This window comes from Hetaerina americana, unplaced genomic scaffold (genome assembly GCF_022747635.1).
Source record: "Hetaerina americana unplaced genomic scaffold, ioHetAmer1.1.p SCAF_2, whole genome shotgun sequence".
Taxonomy (NCBI): domain Eukaryota; kingdom Metazoa; phylum Arthropoda; class Insecta; order Odonata; family Calopterygidae; genus Hetaerina; species Hetaerina americana.
In genome coordinates this window covers 69,380,924-69,405,296 of record NW_027286763.1, presented here as the reverse complement: position 1 = coordinate 69,405,296, position 24,373 = coordinate 69,380,924, and the positions used below count along the sequence as shown (strand labels likewise).

Here is a 24,373-nt window from a genome sequence, read left to right as displayed (position 1 = left end):
GTGTTTGGCTTAGCATAGAACGAAGAAAAGGGATCATTTTCGATTGGCATCCAGCATACGAGTTATTAACGACTGATATACCATTGCCTAGAACACATATATGGCCCATAGGTTTTGAATAGGAGAGTAGATAAATGATAGATGGTCAATAATTTGCTTCATTTTGCATTATTTTTTTCTATTCTTAAATGCCGAATGACATTGATGAGAGCAAAGAGAAATCTAAAATAGCATCTACACATACATGTTATGGTCATAAATTTTCAGTCGAGACATTTATGAAAAGATAAAATACATGTTTAAATACGATGAATACACGTATTTTATCTTTGTCTGAAAAACAACGTGTAAGCATTGAAACGGAGGTCGACAATCATGTGAAAAATTATCATATTTACTTAAGTTATAACTTTGGAATTCCACAAAGTTCAGCACGAAGTTCTGTGAACTACACATTTAATTAGGCCGACATTTAACGCGAATTGAGAGAAGGTGCTCTTAAAATGAGTCTGAGTGTGTCATATACTATTTTTTTCGTGTATTACAGGCTAACTGCAGAAAACACCTCGACGCATTTATCTACATCTTCGACGCATCGCCATTCGTTAAGCAACATATATGAACACGAAACAGCTCCGTCAAAATTCTATCTTCCTGATTGGTGGAGCAGCACTAACAAGAACGGAAAGCTGACATAAATTCAACTGAAGCATTTCTCTCCCAAGAAAATTCTTTGCGGCGATCATAGGCTGTCACGGGTCACGTAGGGCGTTGCCTCATCTGCTCGCTCAGATAAGGAGCCGCATTTCCAGTGACTGCTAAGGGGTAAGTTCCTTTCCTTATTTCTTTCTTTTTTTGAGTTGCATACGTCAGGGAGAGAAGTTTCTCTCTTCGGGGTCGGAAGTTCGATCCTAGATGATGGGTAGACTCGTTTGAGTCTTGCTACTATCTCACTTCGCGTACCTCAGGGTAAAATATTAATTTCCCTGCGAAGTGTTTCAGTAGAACGTTATGATGTATCTCCATTTGCTCGACGTCACCTCTGGACTCCGCCCAAACGCTTTCAGAGTTGATATTTTGTTACACTTGTATGTGGGCACCAACCGATTATTGACCGTAGGAATCGGAAGAAATACCCCGCTCCATGACTCCACTTAATGCAAACATTCTACCAGCTTACATGCTAATTTAATGAGCAAATAAATATGAGGAAATCTTAAAAGACCATTTTCACCGAAGTGATGCATGCATATACCAAATGAGGAAGCAGTGGGTCTAGAATGTTTATTTTATATTATATAAATTAAGATCGGCATTTAAATGCAACGGTAGGATAACAGATGAGAAAAGTATTAGAAATTTGAGTGCTAGGTATTTTAAACACACTTTTCCTTATTTTATAATGCGTTCGTTAAGAAATAAAATAATTTTGACACCGTTCAGGACGTACCAGAGAAGGCGACAGTCAGCAGAAAATTACCACTTTCCCCTTCCGTTGAAAATAAAATTACATTATTAATCGCCATAGCATCATTATCAATTCGCATTCACGAGTTGCTCTCGTGATCAGGAAATAATTTTCCCAATTCCTTCAGTTAAACTATCATAAGCCCACCTCTGTCACATCTTTGGACATTTTTGAAAGTTACTCCTCTTCGAGAACTCCGAATCCTTTACGATGGCACCAAATAGTTCTAGAGATTACATAGTAATAGAGAGATTCTCGGAAATTTAAATTTTAAAGAATTAAATGGCGAAGTTTATATCACACCATATAACCTCAGAAATTAATCTAAGTACAAATGCAACATTTATACCTTAAGCTGGAATACATCCACATTTGATCATTACACTCTGCACAAGATATCAAATTTTGTTCGTAAAACCTTTATTTTAACCTGGGTTCCGGCATGGGAACACTCAAACAGGTATCAAAAGTCAAAACTGTCACTCAGGGTGAAAATATACATGAATACAAACAGCTAGAAAAAAACAAAGACTGATGTTCTTTAACGTTTTAATTCAGCAAAATAAGTATTCACTTTCAGGACTTATTGAACGCACAGAATCGTTCGGGTGTCTGCCGCAACAGTCATCTCGAAAACTCGAATCAAATTTTACAATAACCATAAAAAAGGTAAGATAAAAACCACTGTATTACATGACGACATTTAAAGTGGACCCAACAGAAAACAGAGGAGATACATTAGCCCACCATCTCTCATTAATAGATGGCTAATTTCCTTCGGGGAGCTTTCCCAATCAATTGCCAAAGAAGCAACATGAAACGAACACGACTACTACCGCGTATAGTAAACCGTCCATCGATCGTTCCTCCTCTTCACTTAACACACTGGACGAGGCGTACTGGTTTCGCATTAAACCAGGACATGATTATAAGATCCGGGAAGGAATTTCATAACGCCAAACCGAGAGGTCCGACCAAAGAGTTGGAGTGAAAGAGAGAGGGATATGAATTTTCACTCATCCCACTCCCTCTTTCTCTCCCCTCAGACGTACAGTACATGCCATTCGCATTTTTTTACCTCAACCGCCGCGCCACTGAACGAGTCGCAATCCGGCAGAAACATTCATGTAGGACCGCGGGCGGTTCCTCCGCTGGGAATATTCTCCCGGTCGCGCGACCACGGTGTCTGCCGCCTCGGTTAAAACCTCGCCCACCTCCCTCTTCAGGCGAAGGGCGGACGGAGAGCGGTTACGCAAAACGAAAGCGTGTCCGCAAGGCGGGATGAAGGGTGAAGGTAAGGGAGGGAGAGGAGGTTCCCTGGGGAGGCGGGGGGAAATGCCAGTGATGATGATAATGAGAAGGAGATGAGGCGATGACTCTGGCGAGGCGGGGGTGGTGGACGAAGGCTTACCCCGCAGTGGGTGCAACGCGGTGGTGAGCTGCCAAGAAGGATACTGATTCAGTCGGGGAACTTGGCAGGACGTCCGACGGGGGAGTGGAGACCCCTCTCTCCCCGAAGGGAGGCGAGGGTGGGAGAAATGATGGGAGAAGGACGCTAACAAAGCGAATCCGAGAGGGAGAGGGCCAAAGGAGAAGAGACGAGAGTGAAGGAAGCAGCAAAGGAAGGTTGGGATAAACGGCAGGGATGAAGGGAAGTTGTCTGGAAATGGCAAAAATGAGGTATCTAACTTCACTTATCCTTTGTGAAAAAGTAATAAACCGAACCGAAGTAACTAAGTGAAGAGAGTTAAATTTATAACGCTGCAAGAACTACGAGTGTGGGAATATCATTACTGAATGGAGGAAAAATCTACAAAAATGAGGTGTTTTTGAATCTGGAAAAACGAGCCACACGATAGCAATAGCAATCACCCCGAAGGAAGGTTCATTTTCGTAGGTAAGGGCAGGGTTTATCTCGTATCTTGCCCTTATGCGTGTGAAAAACTAGATAGAAGGAGGGATAGCTCCCTTACTTGCATCACCTGTGGCTCCAGGAGAGATTTGGTACCCGTTAAATCTCGTGACTTGTGGGAAGATAAGGATACTCAGAGTCATTTGTATAGATAGAGTTTGAAGCCCGCACCCACTTGTCTGACCGAATGCCTGAACTTTACTCACACGGCTACCACGACCTTAAACTAGAAATGTTTTTTTCATCGAATTATGAACTAATTTCTTGATAATCTCAATGTTGAAGTGGTGACTGCCGACTTTTGAGCTAGTTATTGATCTCAGGGTGCACTGGAAACCAGCAAGATCAAAATTTCTGTTCAAATAAACATGGTTGGAAGGGGGAAGGAATTATCCGGCTAGAAACAATTTTGAACAAAATGGTCAATCCATGGTGATGCACATTACGAGGTGATACCACTTGCCCCTACCATGCCAACTCCCGCGAGGTTGATTTATCTATTGGAGATCCAATAAACTTATACTGTTTTCGCTCTAAGGAATCGATACACCCAGAGTTAACCAATGATATTTTCCAATTACGGCTGTAATGAAATTGCTTAAAACTTATTCTTTGACCCATGAAAATAGAACTCGATCAAAAACTAATTACAGGCAGTATTTCGTTTATTAGAATAAAATGTTCTGAAAAATTTCAGTCTGTCTGTTTTGGCTGTAACTGAAAAATAAATGACATTTTTCATTAAAATAAATGCTTCAACACCTCTTTCTTTCGTCACATCTGGTCTCCTCGTTCCAAAAAAACATTTTCAAAATTTATCGGATAGGACGCAAGAAGGTTTAGCACGATATTTACAATGCACTCAAATTTTGCGGAAGCACTCCCACTTACGTATCCGATGGAAACTAATTGAAATCTTTACAACGGACATAATGCGATTTTTAATGCAAAGACAAAAAATCACCTCAACAGTCTTGCCGAGTAAATAAAAAATAAGACCGACACAAGATTCTCCAAAATCCAAACTGATTTCGAAAGAATCTTTGAGAATTATCAATTATTTTTATTGAATTTCCATATATTTCAGCCCTCTTTTTCAAATAAAATACAAAGTGTATTACCTTTTGTGAAATAGATTCCGTCAGCGACCACCAGCTTCAGAAGGTAGACTAAAAATCCCCTAATGAATACAAACAACGACTGCCGGCTCGTACGCAGCGGCACAGTTACTCGACGGAAGTTTCAATACCTCTTTCGAATGACACACGGGAAATTTATCGCCCGGGGGCGAGCCTGAGGGGCAACACGGAGTAATAACGGCCTTGCAAATTGTACTCGGTGCGGTAAATGGGGTCGGTAGGAAGGAGCAACCAATGGATTCCTCTGTGGCCACTCCATTGATTCCAATGGTATACATTAAAAAAAAACATGGCGCTATCTCCGCGGTTGAGTGGTAATCTAAAGGGTAATCTGAGAACTGTCATTAGACAAATAGACTTCAATCACAAGATGAGAGATTTCGCCTAGCAGCCTCCTACTTTTTTCGCAGACCATACACGACGGTTATTATGCCCCCTAAATCTTCCGCTTGTCCTCGTTTCGGTGTGTAATTTCATGTCTCCACTCCCATTAACTTCAAATACACACATTTAACTGGTCTTGATTTGTCGTCTGCGTATACTGACATTCCCCAAGATAAATTCTCTCGCTCTTGCAAGCACTCGAAATCAATTCCCAACTGCCTCGCGCGCGTCCCTACACGCTGCGTTCTCCGCAGGTCTCATAGCAATGCAGAACAGTCACCATATTATGAGTAGCCCTGTCCGAGGCGAGTAATCAACGCAAATCGACTTCGGGTCCACGCGGTGACTTGATATCATAGCCTGGAGTAACCCGCAATTAACTTACTTCCTTTTTTTTCATTTCATTCGCGCTTAGGGTGTAATGAACTGGCATCGATAAACTTCAGAGCAACAAACACCAAACCGGAATATCTTTGCGAGCAAAACTAATTGATTCTCTTCCTCGATCAACATTGAGAAAGGAGCCGTAGTTCTTAATTATTAGGGATAAGTTCATGTCGGGAAAGTGCCTCGGGAGAACGGCTTTAAATTTGGACTTACTTCACCTGAGCTTTGAATCCGCCCGAATAGACCGTCCAGCGGTAATTTATCACACACACACACTCCTGGAGAAAGATATATATGTGTCCTGCGATTTCCATCTCAGCACACTCCTCAATTAGCAATCCCGGCCGATTCACTCATCCACACTCTTTTTTCTCCCCTACTTATCAACACACCACCTGACCGTTTGTCCCCCGCATACATCATCCACATTTCGCCTATGCAATTGGGCATCAATCCGACAGCTTGTTCACTCACGCTTTTAGCTCGAGACAAACCTAGATCCGTTCGTCTAATTATACAGCTATCCGTTTTTTTTATTTCCCTCTCCCATGGACACCTCCCCCTCCAATTACCCCCCCCATTCCCGGTGGAGAACCATCGCTCCTCTACCGACCCCATTCCCCCACTCCTCCCTCCCCAGTCCCTCCCCCCCCCCAGCCTCCCGCCTCGCGAATCCCTCCCCTCACGCCCCTCCTTCCCCGCTTCCTTTCCTCTTTGTGGCTGCGAGTTCCGAGAAATGAAACGAAACGGTTGCCAGAGGACCGGGAGAGGGAGGAAGAGGGTGGGGGAGGGAGAGAGCGGGAACGACTGTGGATGGGGGAGCTAGGAGAGAGAGCCGGGAGAGAGACTGAGGGGGACTTGGAACTGTCGTTCGACTAGGAGAGGGAGGTTTGGCGAGAGGGGAGGGGGTGAGGAGAGGAAGAGGATAGAGGCCAGGCGATACTCGAAATCGATTCGCTGTCGATGCATCGACAACAGTGACGCATCGACGCCTTGTGAGATTGCGTAGCAAATGTCAATTTAACGTAGTGGAATTGTATTTCAACAGAAGTCGTGCATTCAGAGCGCAAGAACATACTGTTTATCACGTTACACTTACTTTTGAAACTCGATATTTACATTTTTCCACTACTCTCATCAGGTTGTGAGCGATTTTAATCTAGGCTCTGATAAGAGAGCGTTAGCTCTCGACTGGCAGTTACCAAATAAATGTGTATCCCTATACCCAATAAATGCATCGGAGAAGAACACAATTATTTTATATCGAACTTTCGGTTAGCCGGTCCGAGGCAACCGTCACACAAATAACGCCCATCCTTTCGAAGCAGGCAAAGTAAACAAGTCAGACTTTAAGGTTATTTCAGGAAAATTACGCCCTTTTACAAAGTCCTTTCATACTGTCCATCCTGGTTACAACTTTCTCATCTGACATATATATTTTTTCATACATACTCTTCTGCCATTGAAGTCTTCTGTTATTTCGCGCCTGTGGGGTTACTTCGACTGGGTTTACACATCATTGCCTCCCTCTACCCATCCTCGTCATTAAACTCTTCTCTCCTACATCTGTTTAGTGACTCGACTCTTAACTATCTTCTCAAAATGATCAAAACAGAGTAGCACACTTCTTCCATGTAAGCGGATGTCAATCAGTTTTTTGAAGACACTCTCATTCCTTATCCTATCACTTCTATTTTTATCGTACACGTTAATAAAGTAACCCATGGAAATAAATATTGAATCAGTATTCCTACTTCCCTTGCCAAACAACTATTTTCATTTTGGAGGCACGTAGACTTAATACTATTTCCTCTGCTACCTCAATGAAGCTATCGAGTACTCTCTGTAGATTTTTGGGGCCACATGCATCAATAATTCATCGTCGTTGTCTAAAAGAAATGGTATGCATGTATTTTCCCATCCATTCATTGTTCCTACCGTTTCCAAGCATTAATCCGACTAATATGTATCCATGCATAAAAAACATTGAATAGCTATGGCGACATTACACTTTCATGTTCCACTTCATAATTTAATTTCAACCAGTCAGTTCAAGGTCCAATTCACTCTTTTTTTACCTACAATTACTTTAACTACAATTCAAGTTTTTCTTACTATTATTTCATTGAACGGTAATATAACACTCAATTAATGCTCGCTCATCCCACATTCTCTGAAAACCTTCCACAGGTTTCTCGTCATATGCCTTCTTCAAATCAGCAAATGCTTTCTTTTGCGCGCCCATATCTCTTTCAAGTAGTCACCTTAGTGTAATCAAATGGCCTGCACATTCCCAACCAGTCAATAACCACATGGAACTCGTCATATATGGTCGAATATTGCATAGTATAGTTACTGGCGTGAGTTACCGTAGTATTAGTAACATTTACCAATCACTTTTCCATTTATACTCAAATGACTAATTGCTGGCTAAAATTTGCTGACCATTCATGCGGGGTTAACGTCTTAACGGGGGAAGAGGTCAGCACAGAGCAGCAGGAAATAGATATGAACACACTCACTCACTGGTTTCATATATTTTTTCTATAAAATTAATTTATATAATTTTCCATGAACATGATTTCTATACATTTCTGCACAATTCCACACACTTCACAAACAATTAAAATTGAATATGCAGCAAATAGAACATGCCACTCACCAAATTAAAAGAAATTATCTACAAGAGAATTATCTTTTCGACCTAGACTTCGAAGTCACTGCTTCATCATCGGGCCTGAACACTAGGAAGTCAATATTTCTCTATTGTAAAATTACCACGGCTTCAGGCGGCACTGTGACAACAGCAATGTAGTTAATTTTATTCTTCTATAGAACTTATATAGGTCATAAGTGTACTGACCTAACGGTATGTGATTTGACTACAAGCTAGGAGACACTGTGCTCAAGATGTATCCCGAAATGTAACAGAATCATTTCATAAATTGTTTTCATCGAAGTTCGATGCTGAAAAAGATAAACCGCACGGCATAAATTTTACGTAGCTTCGGGCCTAAACACATAATAAAATCGATACCGCATGAGAATCGCGCATTTAAGTCGATTCGTCAGCATCGCTCAGTCTTACGGAAGATTGGGAGCGAGAGTGCAAGGAAGGGAGGGAGAGATAAAGCGTGAGCACGAGGGAGTGAGGAAGAACGATCAGAGAGACGAACCGTGGCCGTGAGCATAACGACGTCGTCCAGAGGGGAAGGTGGGGGTAGGGAGGTGGAGATAGGGCAGGCAGTCCATGGGGAAAGTCATCGGGGAGAGAAATACGGAGGAGCGGGACAAAGGGGGAAGCGAGGGGGGAAGGAGAGTGGGGGCTATCGACGAAACGAATAACCCATAAGTCCGAACGGGTCGTGGGTAGGGGCGAACTAGGATGGGAGGGGGTCGGGTATTTTAAAAGGGGAGAGAGAGCTCTCCTCTCTTCCCCTCCGCCTCCTCAACTCAACCCGTCCCCGGCGATTCCAACTCATTTTTTTCCCATCGCTTCCTCCCTCGTCTCGATATTTCGTAATGGTGTTCGCATTAGCTCGACAAGTCACTGGTGGAAGCGAACGGGGGAACGACGAGAGAGGCGTGAAATCCTGCACTCTTCGTCTCCAATCCATTTCCACGATTATTTCTTAGTTACTCTCTCCCTCCCTCTTTCTCCCTTTCTTTCTCTCACTCGACCTCTTTCACCCCACATTCTCCCTCTTTCTTTCCATCTCTTCTTCTCTTTATTTCCCTCTCTCTTCCGCTATTCGAGTATAAATAATTTGCTCAACGTATCGTAAAATGCAGGTGTCTAAAACCTTATAAGCTTCTTTTTGCATTTACCCCATTGGTGGCGAATAGGAGGACATGTGACGACAAATAACAAAGAGATAGCGGATGAACTTGTGATAACACGACTTATGACCGAACGAACAATTTACGAGTGATGACCTTCCAAGTGATGCCACTTATTTGATTTATTTTTCACTAAATGTTAATAACGCACCCACCTAGCGGGTCTATTGCGTTCAAGAAGGCAGCCAAACTCGGAGAAAAAGGGTGAAACTTTAAGAAATCTTGTGAACACTTTTCACAAAAAACAAAATTACCAAGCATCATCATTGAAGAAGTTTTTACCAAGATATCATCTTCAGAAATTGATTTGAGGTATTATGTAGTTGAAGAAGTTTCCTTGGCTACGACACTCCAAGCGTTTGAGATATAGCACCAGGTGTTTTATTTACAAACCTGCCAGTGATTTTTTTAGCACAACGAGCTCACAAATCGACTGGCTGCGAGTCCGGCCCACTCCCACTCACGTAATCATTAAGACAGTGTGGTATCGATATTGCCCCACCATGCGCACTCAGAGAAGAACAGCTGTCGACTAAAAGCTAGGGGCCAGAACATGGCTTAATTTTAATTCCTGAAACCAATCACGGTTAATGAGATCATGCTGTGATTATATGTCAGCAGAGCAGTTGTTCATTAACAGATGAAAAATATTTGTCTTAAAATGTAAGAAGAGTACTAATGACTTCCTCTTCCTATTTATTATGTTCGAATATGCCGGTAAACTTTATTGCAAGATTTTTATGCTCAATAAGTGGTAACTAATTACAACGTTTCAGAAAAATAAAACAATGAATTCAGAACAAAATCATGTCACAGGGAGGTCCAATTTTCAAAGTATTCAAGATTTCTTTTCATTATGAGCATACTCGTATGTTATCACTCAATACGAGCTCAAACCACTACTTTTTTTTAACTTCCAACCATGCGAATTCCTCTGATTTTCACCGCAATTCGAGAATTCCACAGAGTAAAAAATCATTCGAACCAGGATCACATCCTGGTTTAGGAATTCCTTTACACTTCTGGGAAGTAACCGTTTTTTTTAATAAATCACCGTTGCGCGTACAAGAATTTGAGGTGAGGTTATATTCATAAACACGCAATAAGTATTTGTGATCAAACCGTACCATCATTTGGAGCATAAATGATTGAAATGACCATCACTATCCTTCTCGTACTTTAAACTTCGAAAACAAAAACTTCGAATAGATACAATCAACCTACCTCAACAGGTAGATTCTCAATAAAAATCAAAATAGCAACATTCGTATCTACTTCTCCTGGAATTTGGAGAGCAAAATGATGAACTAATAACCCATAAAAACATTAGTAAGTATTTAAACATTTTTCATTTCGCCATTAACCCCGGTCGCCATAGATATAAAAATAGTGAGCTCAGAGCCATTTTCAACCGAGAATATTCCATCAAGGAAGATCAATATCGAAATATGCGAAAACTCAGAGCATTGCATAAACCCACCAACGGATAACACGTTTGATCATCTAGGAAACGTAGAAGGACATATCTTATTTTGAATAAATACATTTTGGACATGAACTGCCCCTATTAATTTTTATTTCCCAAAGAAAAGATTACCATCTTGATTAGAGGAATGTCAGAATAAGGGTTTATACATAAAATAATATTGCCCGCAAAATAACTGATCTCGTCTCAAAAAATGTAAAGAAATCTACTGGAATGCAAGCAAACACCGTGACCTTTGCATGATTGTCCTTGGCAAAACTTACAAAATCGAAAAAATATACTAACTAAACATTTTATAAATCAAAATTTGCTTCAGTAGTAGTAATGGAAGAGACATAAGCAAATGGCACTTGCATTGTTTTCCCTGTGATGCAAATATTGGGCAATACTAACTTTCGCTCTTTCACTCAATAGTCCGAATAATCTATGTTTAGACTGAAGTCTCCGAGCGTTGGAGCTATTTATTCTCCGTCCTTAAAGGAGATGAGATACTACTTTCTTCAAGGGATAGACTCCTTATCATGATGGCGCGTAAAATGAAATGCGATGGTAAAATATTAATATAAATTTAAATTATTTTGAGATCTAGCAAACAGTTTTTTTCATGTCTGAATATACGTACTAACGGAATATTCAGCATCTGATCGAGCAAATATAACTTATTTGGGTTTGCAATTAAAAGCTTTGGAAACCTCAGTGTGGGATCGTTGATTTTACCAATCTATAAACAATGAAAAAGATCCCCTTACAAAATTGTTCACCTTCTTTTACATTGCTCTGGAGGTGGACCCACAATGGAATAAGCATTACTTGCGAGTCATCTAAGTTGACATAAATTAGAGTCTAACAGAACAATTTCGTAGTTCTATACGTGTGTACAGCTACACAGGAAAAGCTACGACTTACGTAGCACGAAAATAGAACATATTGGAAGATATACATGTATCCTATCTCAAATGTGCACTCTCTAATTTATTGATAAAATTTAATTGATTGCTTTTATAAAATTTTATTTTTGTTTATACTGTAAAAAGCATTTCTTTGGATGGTATTTACAGTCGGAAATATTAGTTTAGTTTTCTTTAGAAGACAAAGGTTTAGAAAAAAGTCATGACATCAATTGGAACAACCAACTGTGCTGCATTTCTCTACGTGTCTAGGTCATCTTATACTATGCGACGGTAATATATCATTATTACAGCATTAAATCACTAATGGACGTGTTTTCCAATACCTTTCAGCACTCATCATGGCGGGTAAGATCTATTAATGCCTCGTGACACTTTCATTTTAACCCAGAAATAGCGTGTCAACTTTACAAACATGCGTTATGGACACCCTTGAGCAAACAAAAATATTCTGAGTAAAATTCTCAATTTCGCAATTTTTTATGCTCCTTCCTAGTTCAAATTAACTTGAATAGATCCCTAAAAAATAATTTATTCATTTTAAAAGTGTTACTAAAATATCAACAAAATGCCTTATAATTGTTTAAAAATCTATTGGAATTTCAAGTAGATTTCAAGAAATAGCAAAAAGATGAAAATGGGCAAGTAAGCTCAGTTTAAATATTATGTAATTAGCCTAATAAATAGAAGTAAGTCGAGTCAGTAGGCTCTTTTTTCATAAGGCCAGACCATGAAAGAAGGCAAAAACGTTTGATGGATTTAAGTAGCTTATGGCGTTGATTTCAAGTTTCCCGATAATTGTTAAGCGTTATACAGATGCTTCAAGCTTTCTGACGATCATGAAATCTAGACATTTATCGGAAAGCATGTTTTTAGACCTATTCCTGAATTAATCTAATAAAGGGAGGCACAGAGGTGTCAATACTTTTGGCTGGTGCCCTAATGCCCCTGCCACCCACCATTTAGGTGACTTGCGCGGTATTGAGCAGATGTAAACACTTTACACCCAATCACCTATACCCCTTTGAAATCTTTGGTCCTTAATTTAGAGCAGCGCCCTTTTCAAAGCATTCTTTCATGGTTTCCCCCTCCTTCCTCGTCAGCCAGTAAATAGAGTATAACTAACTATATCGTCCCTCTGACAGATAACGAAAAATCTAAGAATAGCGCCGACAGTGAATGTTTCCCCTGGTTGCCTAACCGAATCACCGCTGAGCCCTTCGGTTGTGTTGAGATTGAAGCGTTGCTTTGCTCAATTTGGTGCACGTGTGGAGGAAAGGACCACCAGGAAGGGTTATTGGAGTTGAGTGGATTTGGACCGAGATTGAGATAGAGCCTTTAGTGGATCGTCTGAGTCGAAGAATCAAAGAAATTCAAACCGTTCCACAAGGTACACTCACAGGAAATGATTTTATTTCCAAAGAGAAAATTTGTAAAAATCAAATTTTTAAGAACCACGTTTTAATTTCTGAGAAGGTTTTAAAAATAAGTAACAACAGGCCGATTTTCATGGAACATGTCCTGTCAAATATAAGCTATCATTATTATTGGTAATCTAATGGTCATGATAGGTAATCTAATGGTTATGAATTAAAAATAAGTAACAACAGGCCGATTTTCATGGAACATGTCCAGTCAAAAATAAGCTATCATTATTATTGGTAATCTAATGGTTTTGTAGGTTTTCAATGAATGCAGACTATACAACGGTACAAAAATAATTCCATTGCCTCCTGCCCAGAACTTTAACTGACTTCCAACACTACAATAAGCTCCTCTTCAATATATACTTTCTTCTTTCCTTCATTCTGTTCAAATATCCTCTTGGAGAGACTATTTATTCTCTCAGGTATTTATTTCTTCTGACAATAGGCTGAGTAAAATTTTAAAACTAGATGTATCTGTCCTCAGTTTTTAAATACCTTTCGTTTACATGGATTCAGTATTAGTATTTTACTGAATTCATATGTTTAGGCTTTTTTAGGTTTTGAAAATGTATTTTGCCCTAATATAAAATATGAGATATTTCCCCCACAGTATGAAGAAATAGAGAATTTTAAATTGAGACTAGATATATACTTCCCAATTATTCAATTATTTACCCATGTCTGCAAAAGTCAAGGAAAAACCCGTTTTTAGATGAACGTCGCGATTAACGGTTAGAAATTAAAAGTTTTAATCGCTAAGTCAGTTGAAGCAAAATTTCATTCAATCTTTCGAAAAATCGCTCAGTTTTAATTTAACACAAAGTTGATACTATGATTATTCACAAAGCTAAATTATTCAAAAAGCCGTGCTCGGTTTCCCCAGCTGGTTGCCCACATCTCTTCAAATGGAGGAAGCCATTTTGCCGCGAATTCATTAAGCAGCTATTCGTCGCTGAATTCCGTCACTATTCGCTGTTGTCAGGGAAAGAAGTGACCAATTAACCCTTTTTTCACGAGACCTTACAAATCTTAATACTAATAATTTTTTTCTATTGTTCACATTGTCAAAATTACGGCGCATGGATAGTAATTTTTAGAGAACTTTTATGATCCGTGGAAGTTCAGCAACAAGATGGAAAACAGAATGTGATTGTCAAATGTGAAATCAGCTCCTCATTTGACTTTGTGGCAGCAACCTTTTCACACTATTGGCGACCACAAAAGCGATAGTCTTCCAAATATAGCATTCTTTTAGTCATTAAGATCTGAAGCACCTTCGATGACTAATAAAATACTGTATGTCCAATTACGGGCGGCTTTAGGGAGTATTCTTGCACTCTCATGGCTTTTGAAAGAAGAGAAGCGGAGTCTTTCACCCTATTCACATGCCTGTAAGGTTTGACATTGTTTTTAATCATTAATGAATATTTATTAATTTTAATAAAGTGCATAGTCGATGCCAAAAACAATTCGATTACGAACGGGGGATAAATTTAAACAGGGAGGCGATACAGAGAGGAAAATAACGTCCTACGGCGGGTTTTAATGACGATATTTAAATCATTAATCAAACAGGACTTCCAAAGCTTAAAAAGATCCTAGAGAGCATTATAATACAAATGATCTAAAAGGTGCAATATTTCGAACAAATTTTATCTCTCGTTACAAGAGATTTGCTTGTAGACAGGTAAACAAGCCGAGACGAATACGGATGTTGTCTACAGTAGAAGAATGACTGCGAATATGCAAGGATTACGCACTAAAGTCAGCGGACAATAATAGTTGTGATTATATATAAATAAATATTTATATAAACCATAAACACAGTAATCAACCCGAATGTCAGTTTTGTAGGCAATGGTAAAGTTCACCCAGTACTAAGCCCAACCATAGATTATCTGATATCCTAAAGGATTCTTTCACCATACACTGAGCAATAATTATTATGAACTTGAGAGTAAAAAACTTTTCACCGCAGTAAAAATGAGAAACTAAACTTTCATGGTATACGTTTAGGAGGTCCCCATTGGTCGAATCATGAGGATTTGTTGAATGTGCCGGCGGGAAAACGTCAGCTCGCAACTTTGAAACTGATTTTGTTCTCCGCTGTAACGCTGTCACCGTGAAACAAGCCACAAGAGGTAAGTCCGTGGAACCCATTGAACGACTTTGAAAAGAGATATCTTGCCCCACACGCCCTCCAATCCCTAACACCCGAAGAGGAAAAAAATGGAGACGGACGTCGAGGAAAACCCGAGTTCCTTTTATCAGGAGTCAGGAGCGAGCTCCTTGCAGACGTGATTTGAAAGCTCTTTCGGAACGTTTTCGGGAAGGAAGAGAGGAATGGTGTCCACGCCAAAATGTCTACCAAAACCAGTTGGCCCGACTCCAAAGGAAATACTTGAGAATGGAGGGACGATGCACGTGGTTGGAGGAAGGAGAATGGGAGTGTGTGCATGAGTGTGTGTATGTGTGTGTGTGTGTGTGTGTGTGTATGTGAGTGTGTCCTGAGGACTGGGAGGGACGTTCGGGAGATCCTCGGGCTTATAATTTTACGCCATCTTGCGTTAGGCGCGGACCAGGTAGTTTTAAACGTCGACCAATTTTGTGGAAAAAAGCCCCCTTCTCCTGCCCACTCTCTCCTCGGCTTCCGGCAGCCGCATTCGTCAGAAATTGCACCAACTTCGCTCGAAATTGGTTCATTTTCCTCCGTAATCAATCAGCATTCCTCGCTTGCCAAGTCTCGATAGAATGTCATCAGAAATAATGCATTTACTATCATCCACTGGGTTTAGAAAATTACCGCTTCTAGACGCTGATCAATTCCGCTGAATTTTCCCGAAATTGAATATTTTGAAAATGCGCTTTGCATTACCAATCGATGATTTGTGTATTTATTCATGGAAAAATACATCACGAAAAACTTTTGGCTGAATTAAAAAAAAAACTTGGTTGAAATCAACTGATGAAGCACCAAGCAAAGCGACCTGCAGAAAAATTCACTAATTTCATTTATCTTAATTAATTATTTCATCGATTTATCTATCGATGTATACTTCTGTGCTAAGAGTAAAAGGTATGCATGTTATAATTATCTAATTAGCTACATTTAAACTTTCATTCGCGAAACTTTAACACTACAGTGGCAACTTTGACAAGCAGTATATACATAGGACACTGGATTACAGTCAACTTAGCGCCAGACGCCGAAGTTAGCCTTAAAAATCTCGTTCGCGCTGAACGTAAGAATTATGTAGGAACTTAATAAACACAGAAATGAGTATCTGCGTGGATCTGAAAGATATCGCAAAGTAACGCGACATCTTAACGCAAAATATGACTCATTCCCAGGTTCTTAATCGTTGTTTCCCCATCACGACAGAGAGCGAGGCTTTAAGGTAATGAATCACGAACGATAAAACAAGATTGAAGCAGTTTGAAGACTTTTCATTTTTTGACTGAAGGAAAGAGATATTTATTTGAACACTGGTGGAATTTGGACTTCTATAATTTGTCAAAAGCTAATTTAATACTCTCATTATGGAATGGTCCCTATGATTATTACTTTCTGCACTGCTATGTTTCATTCTACAGGGTTCGTCCGGAAAATAAGTGTACTGAGCTCAGGAAAAAAATGTATTACACTTTTACATATCTTAAGCTAATATTCCTCAAAATAGGACCCTTGTGAGTCGATACACTTGTTCCAGCGGCGTTCCCATTCCTGGAACGCTCCCGCGAAGGCATCATCGGGAACCTCTCGAAGACACGTCGTCACGGCCTCTTTGACGGCGTCCAAGGTCCCGTATCGCGTTCCTTTCAAACTCCTCTTTATCTTCGGGAACAGAAAGAAGTCCGGTGGTGCCAAGTCCGGGCTGTAGGGCGGGTGCGGCAGCGTTGCCACGCCGTGCTTGGCCAAGAAGTCCGACACGACAAGCGCGGTGTGAGACGGCGCATTGTCGTGATACAGCCGCCAGATGTTTTTGATCGCTGGCCGGACGCGGGCGACTCGTTTTCGAAGATTACACTGCTCTGCTATCATCCGAACACTAAGACGACGATCAGAGTTCAGTACATCGCGAACTTTTCGCACATTTTCGTCGGTGAGTGTCGTTGATGGGCGTCCAGGCCGTGGTTCGTCGTCGACCTCTTCTCTGCCCTCCAGGAACATCTTGTGCCACCGAAAGATCATGTTTCTGGACATGGCTGACTCCCCGTAAGCCTGGTTAATCATACCGACAGTTTCGGTAGACGATTTCCCAAGCTTTACCGCAAATTGGATGGAATAACGCTGCTCCAAAAACTTCGGCATCGCGTTCCGTGACGTGGGTCGAGCGTGGAGGTTCGCGTTAACAGAGCTCCTCACTACACCACAGCTCAGAGCCGACTGCCTTTTTCAGCGTCGCTTGCCAACATACCCCCCTCCAATCGCAGCCCGTCAGAGCGGTGCTGGGCGCGCCTGGAGCGGCGGGAAAAAATCAGTACACTTATTTTCCGGACGAACCCTGTAAAATGACTAGTCTAGCATTTCATCAGGTGTACTCATACTCACATCGAAGTGGTTAAGATTCCTTTAATCCGAATAATGTAGCTACGTGGAGTAGTTATATGGATCATTTTTCAACTTTTATACCATTTTTAATTACCGACGGCACAAAATTTTTTGTTTAAACTACTATTCTTCATTTCTAAGTTTAAAAACATATCTTTACACTCAGTCATAAAATAGAGGTATTTTCGCCTGATGTGGTGCTGCTAGTACGTGGCGATGGGTAAAAATTCAAAAATCCATGAAGACTTAGCCGTAAGTAATGCCGAAAGCTTTACGAAAAGACTAACGCTTTATAAAGAACATAGATTTTTCTACACGATTTTTACATGCTCATGTATGTGGACGTAAAATCTGAAGGGTCTACGAATGACTTGCTCACATTAGAAGTTCATTAAAAATATAAATATTCCGCAAGTATACATATACTGTGTATCATTTTGGAGAAAGATAGATTAAAAATAACTTTATAATTCTAGGTAAAAATATATCTTTTCTAATAGAAATATATTAATTGAATTTCATGCCAAGAGTTGGAATCTGGGTCAAGTATTTTACTCGTCCGATTTCATTATTGATTCCGATTTAAAACTGAGTGTATTTTACCATAGTGCAGAGCCATGTCGCCGCGTCATTAATTCTTTGATCTTTTATAACTCCACACGTTCATCTCATACTTTCATGTCTTGCGTAAAATTCAGTTAACTGCAAATCATCGCCGACTTTCTTCACAAACAGGAGAGGACAACGTAGAAGCTGTCATGGGGGCGTTTAGAGCAGTTGCTTTGAACAAGCCAACTCCGGTACCTTAGTACAAAAAGTCACTTAATATTTCGAGACTGTTTTCGAAAGATTAAGAGGATGGAAAAAACGTCACCTACCCACTATGATTAAAGTCGACTATACGAGTACTCTTAACTCGTAAGTATCGACTAATTGGATCATTTCCCGTTCTTATCGTATGATACAATTAAGTTGGGAACCCCTTGATTCAAGAAGAGAGAAGGCATTACAGGCTTAGAAGGTCTGGGAGGGATGCCAGAGTTTTCTTGTGACTTCGAGGAAATTATCATGGTATTAAATTATACTGGTGGATTTGACCACCGAAATAAACCAAAAAATACATAGACACCGTCACCTACAGATTCACGTACTTACTCGTTCCTCCCTCGAACGAGACGTAATAATGACAAAATCGAACCCAAATATACATATATATATATAAATATAAATATATATATATATGTGTGTGTGTGTGTGCGTGTGTAAATACATACAAAAAAATGCATGTATATATATATATATATATATATATATATGTGTGTGTGTGTGTGTGTGTGTGTGTGTGTGTGTGTGTGCGTGTTGTGTGTGTGTGTAAATACATACAAAAAAATGCATGTATATATATATATATATATATATATATATATATATATATATATATGTATATATATATATACATACTCCCTCTCTCTCATTTTTGCATGAATGTACATGGGTGTTTTTGCATATAAGCTAATGCATATAGAAATACAATCACTAATGCTTGTGCACGCAAGGTTTGTGCCATTACTATACCATAGCACACGCTCTTGCGGCAGCTTGCAGGCTAGTGTGTAGATGATGTAGATACAGCAAAATTGTGACAATCGAGAAACGATTTATTTCTGACGATTCAAATTTGACATTAGAATAAGTGAAAACGCGCCATTTCATATCTTTTCCCAATCTTTAAAAAGAGCAAAGATTCCCCCAGAGCATGTGAAATCACAGAATTCATAACCAGGGGAATCACGGACACAAAAAATAAACTATGGTTTGAATGACGGAAGTAAGTCGGTCACTATATCGCCAGCTAAAAAACTCATTTGTTCTTAACTCACGGATGACAGAAGTTTAATAAGATGCTATTCGCATGTATGACTAAATGTCAAACCTTGTCAACAAAGACATTTGGGTCATTGCACACTAGAGAGACATAGGTCGAGGACCAACCAACCGGTGGGTAATTTTTGTTCGGAAGAAATATAAAGAAAGGTCATGTCTACCTTCATTGCCCGGGAAAAATAGGCATGAAGGCAAGATTATATCCAAGCTCTCTCCATTATAGTCGCCCGTCGGAAATTAATTATTTCTACGGCGAGAAAAGATAGCTCAATAACTGTTTTACCAAACCTTGGACGGCGTATTCAGTAAAATTTCCAGCCAGCAGACAGGCATGAGTTAACGAGTTCCTGCCAAGTAGGAATAAAAAAAGTTGGTGCGAAGGCTTCTGCGGTGAGGTTTAGAGGCCTCCAGAGTTTTCTGGTTGGTTCCGTTTTCATCCATCCCGCTGGATTACATTTGGACGCCTGAATTTGAATTAACTCAATCTGGTCCGAAGTGAATACTCCTTATGTCCGCATTGACATATGCGTCCAACGAGATAGAAAAATGCGAGAGCAAATCGATGACTCTGAGGTCATAAGTAATTTTTAAATGGCCAAAGGTATCATGCAATCTTTTCTCAAGTACTCTAAGTAACTCTTTGATAAGTAACAAGCGGTGTGAAAGTAATTCCATAGGCGCATAGGAGATTAAATCTCCTTTGGATAAATAACTGCAATAAAAACTTCGAGAAAACGACAAACTCTTCATTAAGAGCTAAAAATTAAATACCTCTTCACGTTAATTTAAAAAATGTATCATACAAATAAATCATAAAGAGTGAGCATTTCCGTACCATAATGAAGCCAATTTTGTTGTAAGATAGGCATAAAAAAAGTTCAAACGTTGATTAGCACTGAATATAAAAACAATTAGATTCTTTAAAAAAACGGTGGAGCATGACATTTATCGAATGCTTAGTAAGCGACAAGAAACCCACTCATTAATTATTTTTCTTCGTGACACACGATTAGAAATGCAGTATCCATCCCAGACTTAAGTAGGCTATCCCCTTCCCGTGTAAACTTTCGCTACACCCTTCCCCGTTTAGGAAAAACCAAACGGTCGAACCACATTTCTCCCCATCTCTCTCTTGAATGCTCGCACCGCATGACCCCTGAGGGCGGAGGCATGACATCATCATAACTCCCCATCCCCACGGCGCGGTCAGCATCTACAAGTGAAAATTTTTTTCCCTAATCTCTCATTCTAACTCGCGCCCAACCGTCTGCTGCCTCCTCCTCTGCCTGCGGTCGCGCGGATTTTTTTTCATTTATTATTATTCTCTGGAATCCCGCCGGGAGTCAACCAGTCAGTCAGTCAGTTCGCAGAAACTCCGGCGGGACGAGGAAGCCCGACGGTGGGGCGTCGATCCCACATCCGGGCGAGGCGGAGGAATCTCCAGGGAGAAGGTCCGGGGAGGAAAAGGGCCGCGAGGCGAAGGAGAGCTGGCCGACGGGTCGGGCGGATTATAGCCGAAGGAAATTCCGCCCTCCTTCCTCACTCCCTCCCCCGCCCCTGCCACACCGTCACCCACTCACCCGGGAAAAAACGCACGCCCGCGGTCCTCCCCCGTTTAATTTGCCCCCAATAAAACCCTTCACTCCGCGGGAAAGGTGCCCGGGACGCCTCACGAGTCAATCACGGAGAGAATACCTTTCCTTTTTTTTATTTCCCCATGCTTGTTAGCCTAGTGAGTACAGTGTTCTAGTATTGACTGCGGAGTCCGGATTCAAATGCCAATTTTGAGTCCAGGAAATCTTCATACTTATACGAGTTGCGTGATTTTTATGGATTCCAAAACGTACTGATAAATAGCTGTAGGCAGATGGAGAGGAAATTTCATCCTTCCCTGATGCGTGAATTTCTCACGCCTTAGGGCTCGGTACGAGGTGAGCTCTGCCCTCACTCATCATACCAACCTGCGGGTTGATTTCTATGGCCGGTTCCACAACCTCAAGACAGGGGTTGGGAAAATTTTCGGCGCGAGAGCATGCATTATAGCAGACGGGCCACGCGTAATTCGAGAAGTATACCTACAAATCGAGGACTCGGGAAAAGTATCTTTAGTCAGACCGCTTGGTGTAACCTTAGAGGGACAATGTAAAATTCTCGACGGCCAGTAACCGGCCCGCGGGCCGTAATTTCTCCGTCATGGCCTCAGGGTAAGAGGCATAGAGAAATCCCGTGAAATCGACCGAAAGTTATTTTTGTCAATAGCAGGTGCATGCAAGCACGCCACGACTCGACTTTCGCCAGTTTTTGTCCACTGCCTACGAAGTCAATTTCGGTAATATCAATGTCAGCAGAAGATATAAACTCTCGCTACCTTCCTATCGTTGGGAGGGATATGATCATCGTGATAGGGCCTTTGCTTGATACCGTGGACATGGGGAACTGGGAAAAGAATGACTTAGGGGACTATGGGGCAGGTGCTAAATAATCTCCTGGGGACATTCCAAAAGTCACGCTTAATGGTTAATCCTACTGCATCATGCACTGACAGGATCGTAAGCTATCACCCCACTTTAGAGCGGAATACGAATGAAAAATCTGCCACGTCCGGGAATCAAAATTCGATCATCCGTGTAGGCCACGATGCATTCTCCAAGGCTACATTCAACATAAAGAGATTCTGCTCATTTAGGAATTTAAGTATATGAACGGTGGTATTCAAAACGGTGACGATCACCCCAGTGCTAAAAAGGCTTATATCGGAAGATATGGAGCGCAGTCGAGGAGCATCAACGATACAAGGGCACTGAATTTTTTCTACAGTAATTTTATCGCAGAAACAAACCAGATGAGTGATTCAACCCGTGTGATTAACGCTTGCATTGAAAGCATTTGAAATTTCATGGTGGATGGACAGATTATTTCTCTGCCCCGACTAGGTTTTCACGTCATACTACGTACGTAAATCCATAAAATCGCACCACTTGGATTTTACGAGTAAATAGTATAGGGTCATTGCATAAATCTGGGTTCGAACTATAATACATTCGTACTATTCCAGAAGTTACCACTGCATGTACGAGTATGTACTCCCTAAGGAAAGTGGCAAGTTACAGGTATTTGATCACGAAAAGTTTGGGGAATCACACAATGAAAACGCGACAAGAGCACGAAAATGTATTCAATAAAAAATACATAACCATGGAATTTAAGCTAACGGTAAATTTTCACAAAACTATAGGAAGAGAGTTTTATTGTTTACTAGCTTATGAAAATGTAAAGGACCAATTCACCCTTATGAAAATAATCATCTTACACGATTCCCTGAATTAAAAAAAAAGCATTCTAGGTGGTATTCAAGCATATACTTTCGAAAGACGCAGTAAAGCAGTGTTGATAATCAATAAGAGTTACCATAAGCACAGTTACGAGGACCATTTTAGATTTATCATAGGTTTGACTGGAATTTATTGACTAAGAAGATGGAAATAAAGTATTTAAACAACGTGGAAAAATAGTTGACCAATGATCCACATGAAACAACAATCCTCGAAGAAACCAATCGGAACTGAAAAAAATTAAATTGATGCGGAATTGGTACATTTTTCATGCGGTAGATACGACGGCGAGGAAAAGCCGATTGAAGAGAGAGTCATCAGGTCAACTGAGATTTCCATATACGAAGCGTCATGATCGTTCAATGTATTTTGACACAATGATTTTACCACATGAATAATTTATGCTTTAACTCCGGGATAATTACAAATCGTAAGGGTTTTACAATGGCACAGCAAACATAATTCCAACCTTAAACCTCAAACTGCGAGAAGAGGCTAAATGGAGTGTTGAGGAGAAATAGGCAATATCACCCGTATATCCATTAAATAATTCCTTTTTCTATTGCACTAATTGAAAGTAAAACAGAATAAAATGATAAACAAAATAAGAAAGGCGAAGAAGACTTTCTATCAGAAGAAGCAACAAGTAATGGTAAACAGTTCTAGAATCGACATAATGAAGCAATTTGTCAAGAGCTATAATTATGAAGTTCAATTTACTAGGGATGTGAGACTTGGACGATAGAATCAGAAAAAAAAGAAGATTGGGGGGATGGAAACTTGGTGCTAAAGTGGAATGCTGGAAATAAAATAGATAGACAGAATTATGAATGAAGAAATCTTCGAAAATTGGGTGAAGAGAGATGCCTGTGGAAGACACTTGCAAGAAGAGGGATATTGATTGAACATATCCTAAGGTAAGATAGTTCACTGAGGACCATAAATAAAAGGAACATGGAGAGGAAGACTTGCAGAAGAAGGCCTATGATGAAATACGAAAGAGAGGTTAGGAAAAATCTTTGTGCGAGAAAATTAAGACATTGGCTGGTATATGATAGTTTGGAGAGCTGCAAGAGATTAATCCTCGAATTGATAACCCTTGATGGTGAGATCCCTGATCAGCAGCAGGTAATAATGAACATATCTCTATTCAGGATTTCATTCGCGAAACAGTTTTGAGAAACCCACAAAATTTGTCTTCAGAAAAGTTCGACAGATGGATCTCTTATGTCAAGTATACAATTCTGCCGAATTGTATACTTGGCATTTACTATTTGATGAAATACCAACAGCTTACGTAATTACACACCTGAGGTAAGTTGATAAATGTATCTCTTGAAACCATTGCTACCATTTACAACATATGAGTACCAGGAATAAATAATTCCCAGCAGCAAATGATTATTACGGAATAAAAATTAACGGTAATTGCTCAAGCACAGCGAATATGTTGCAAGATGAATACATCGCTTAAAAAAGAAATGACACAAGCATTTTAATGCGAGGAAGCAGCTCCGAGCTAATTCTAAAGGACAAATGACCCTCACGACAGTTTCTGCATCCAAAATAACATCCAAAAAAGAGTTGCCGAAACGGTGGAGAGACCGTATCCTCATTAACTTTTTTTGAAGACGCGATGATTTCGTAAACGAGA

At 40.3% G+C, this 24,373-nt stretch overlaps 1 protein-coding gene across 1 annotated transcript in view; it reads left to right on the top strand.

Annotated features, from left to right (window-relative positions):
* Positions 1 to 749: 749 nt before the first annotated feature.
* Atf3 (Activating transcription factor 3) overlaps positions 750 to 24,373 on the top strand; it is a 197,504-nt gene continuing 173,880 nt past the window's right edge. Inside the window, exon 1 of the mRNA XM_071584992.1 lies at positions 750 to 825. The gene's annotated coding sequence lies outside the window, so the exon portion shown is untranslated. The remainder of the gene's footprint in view (positions 826 to 24,373) is intronic.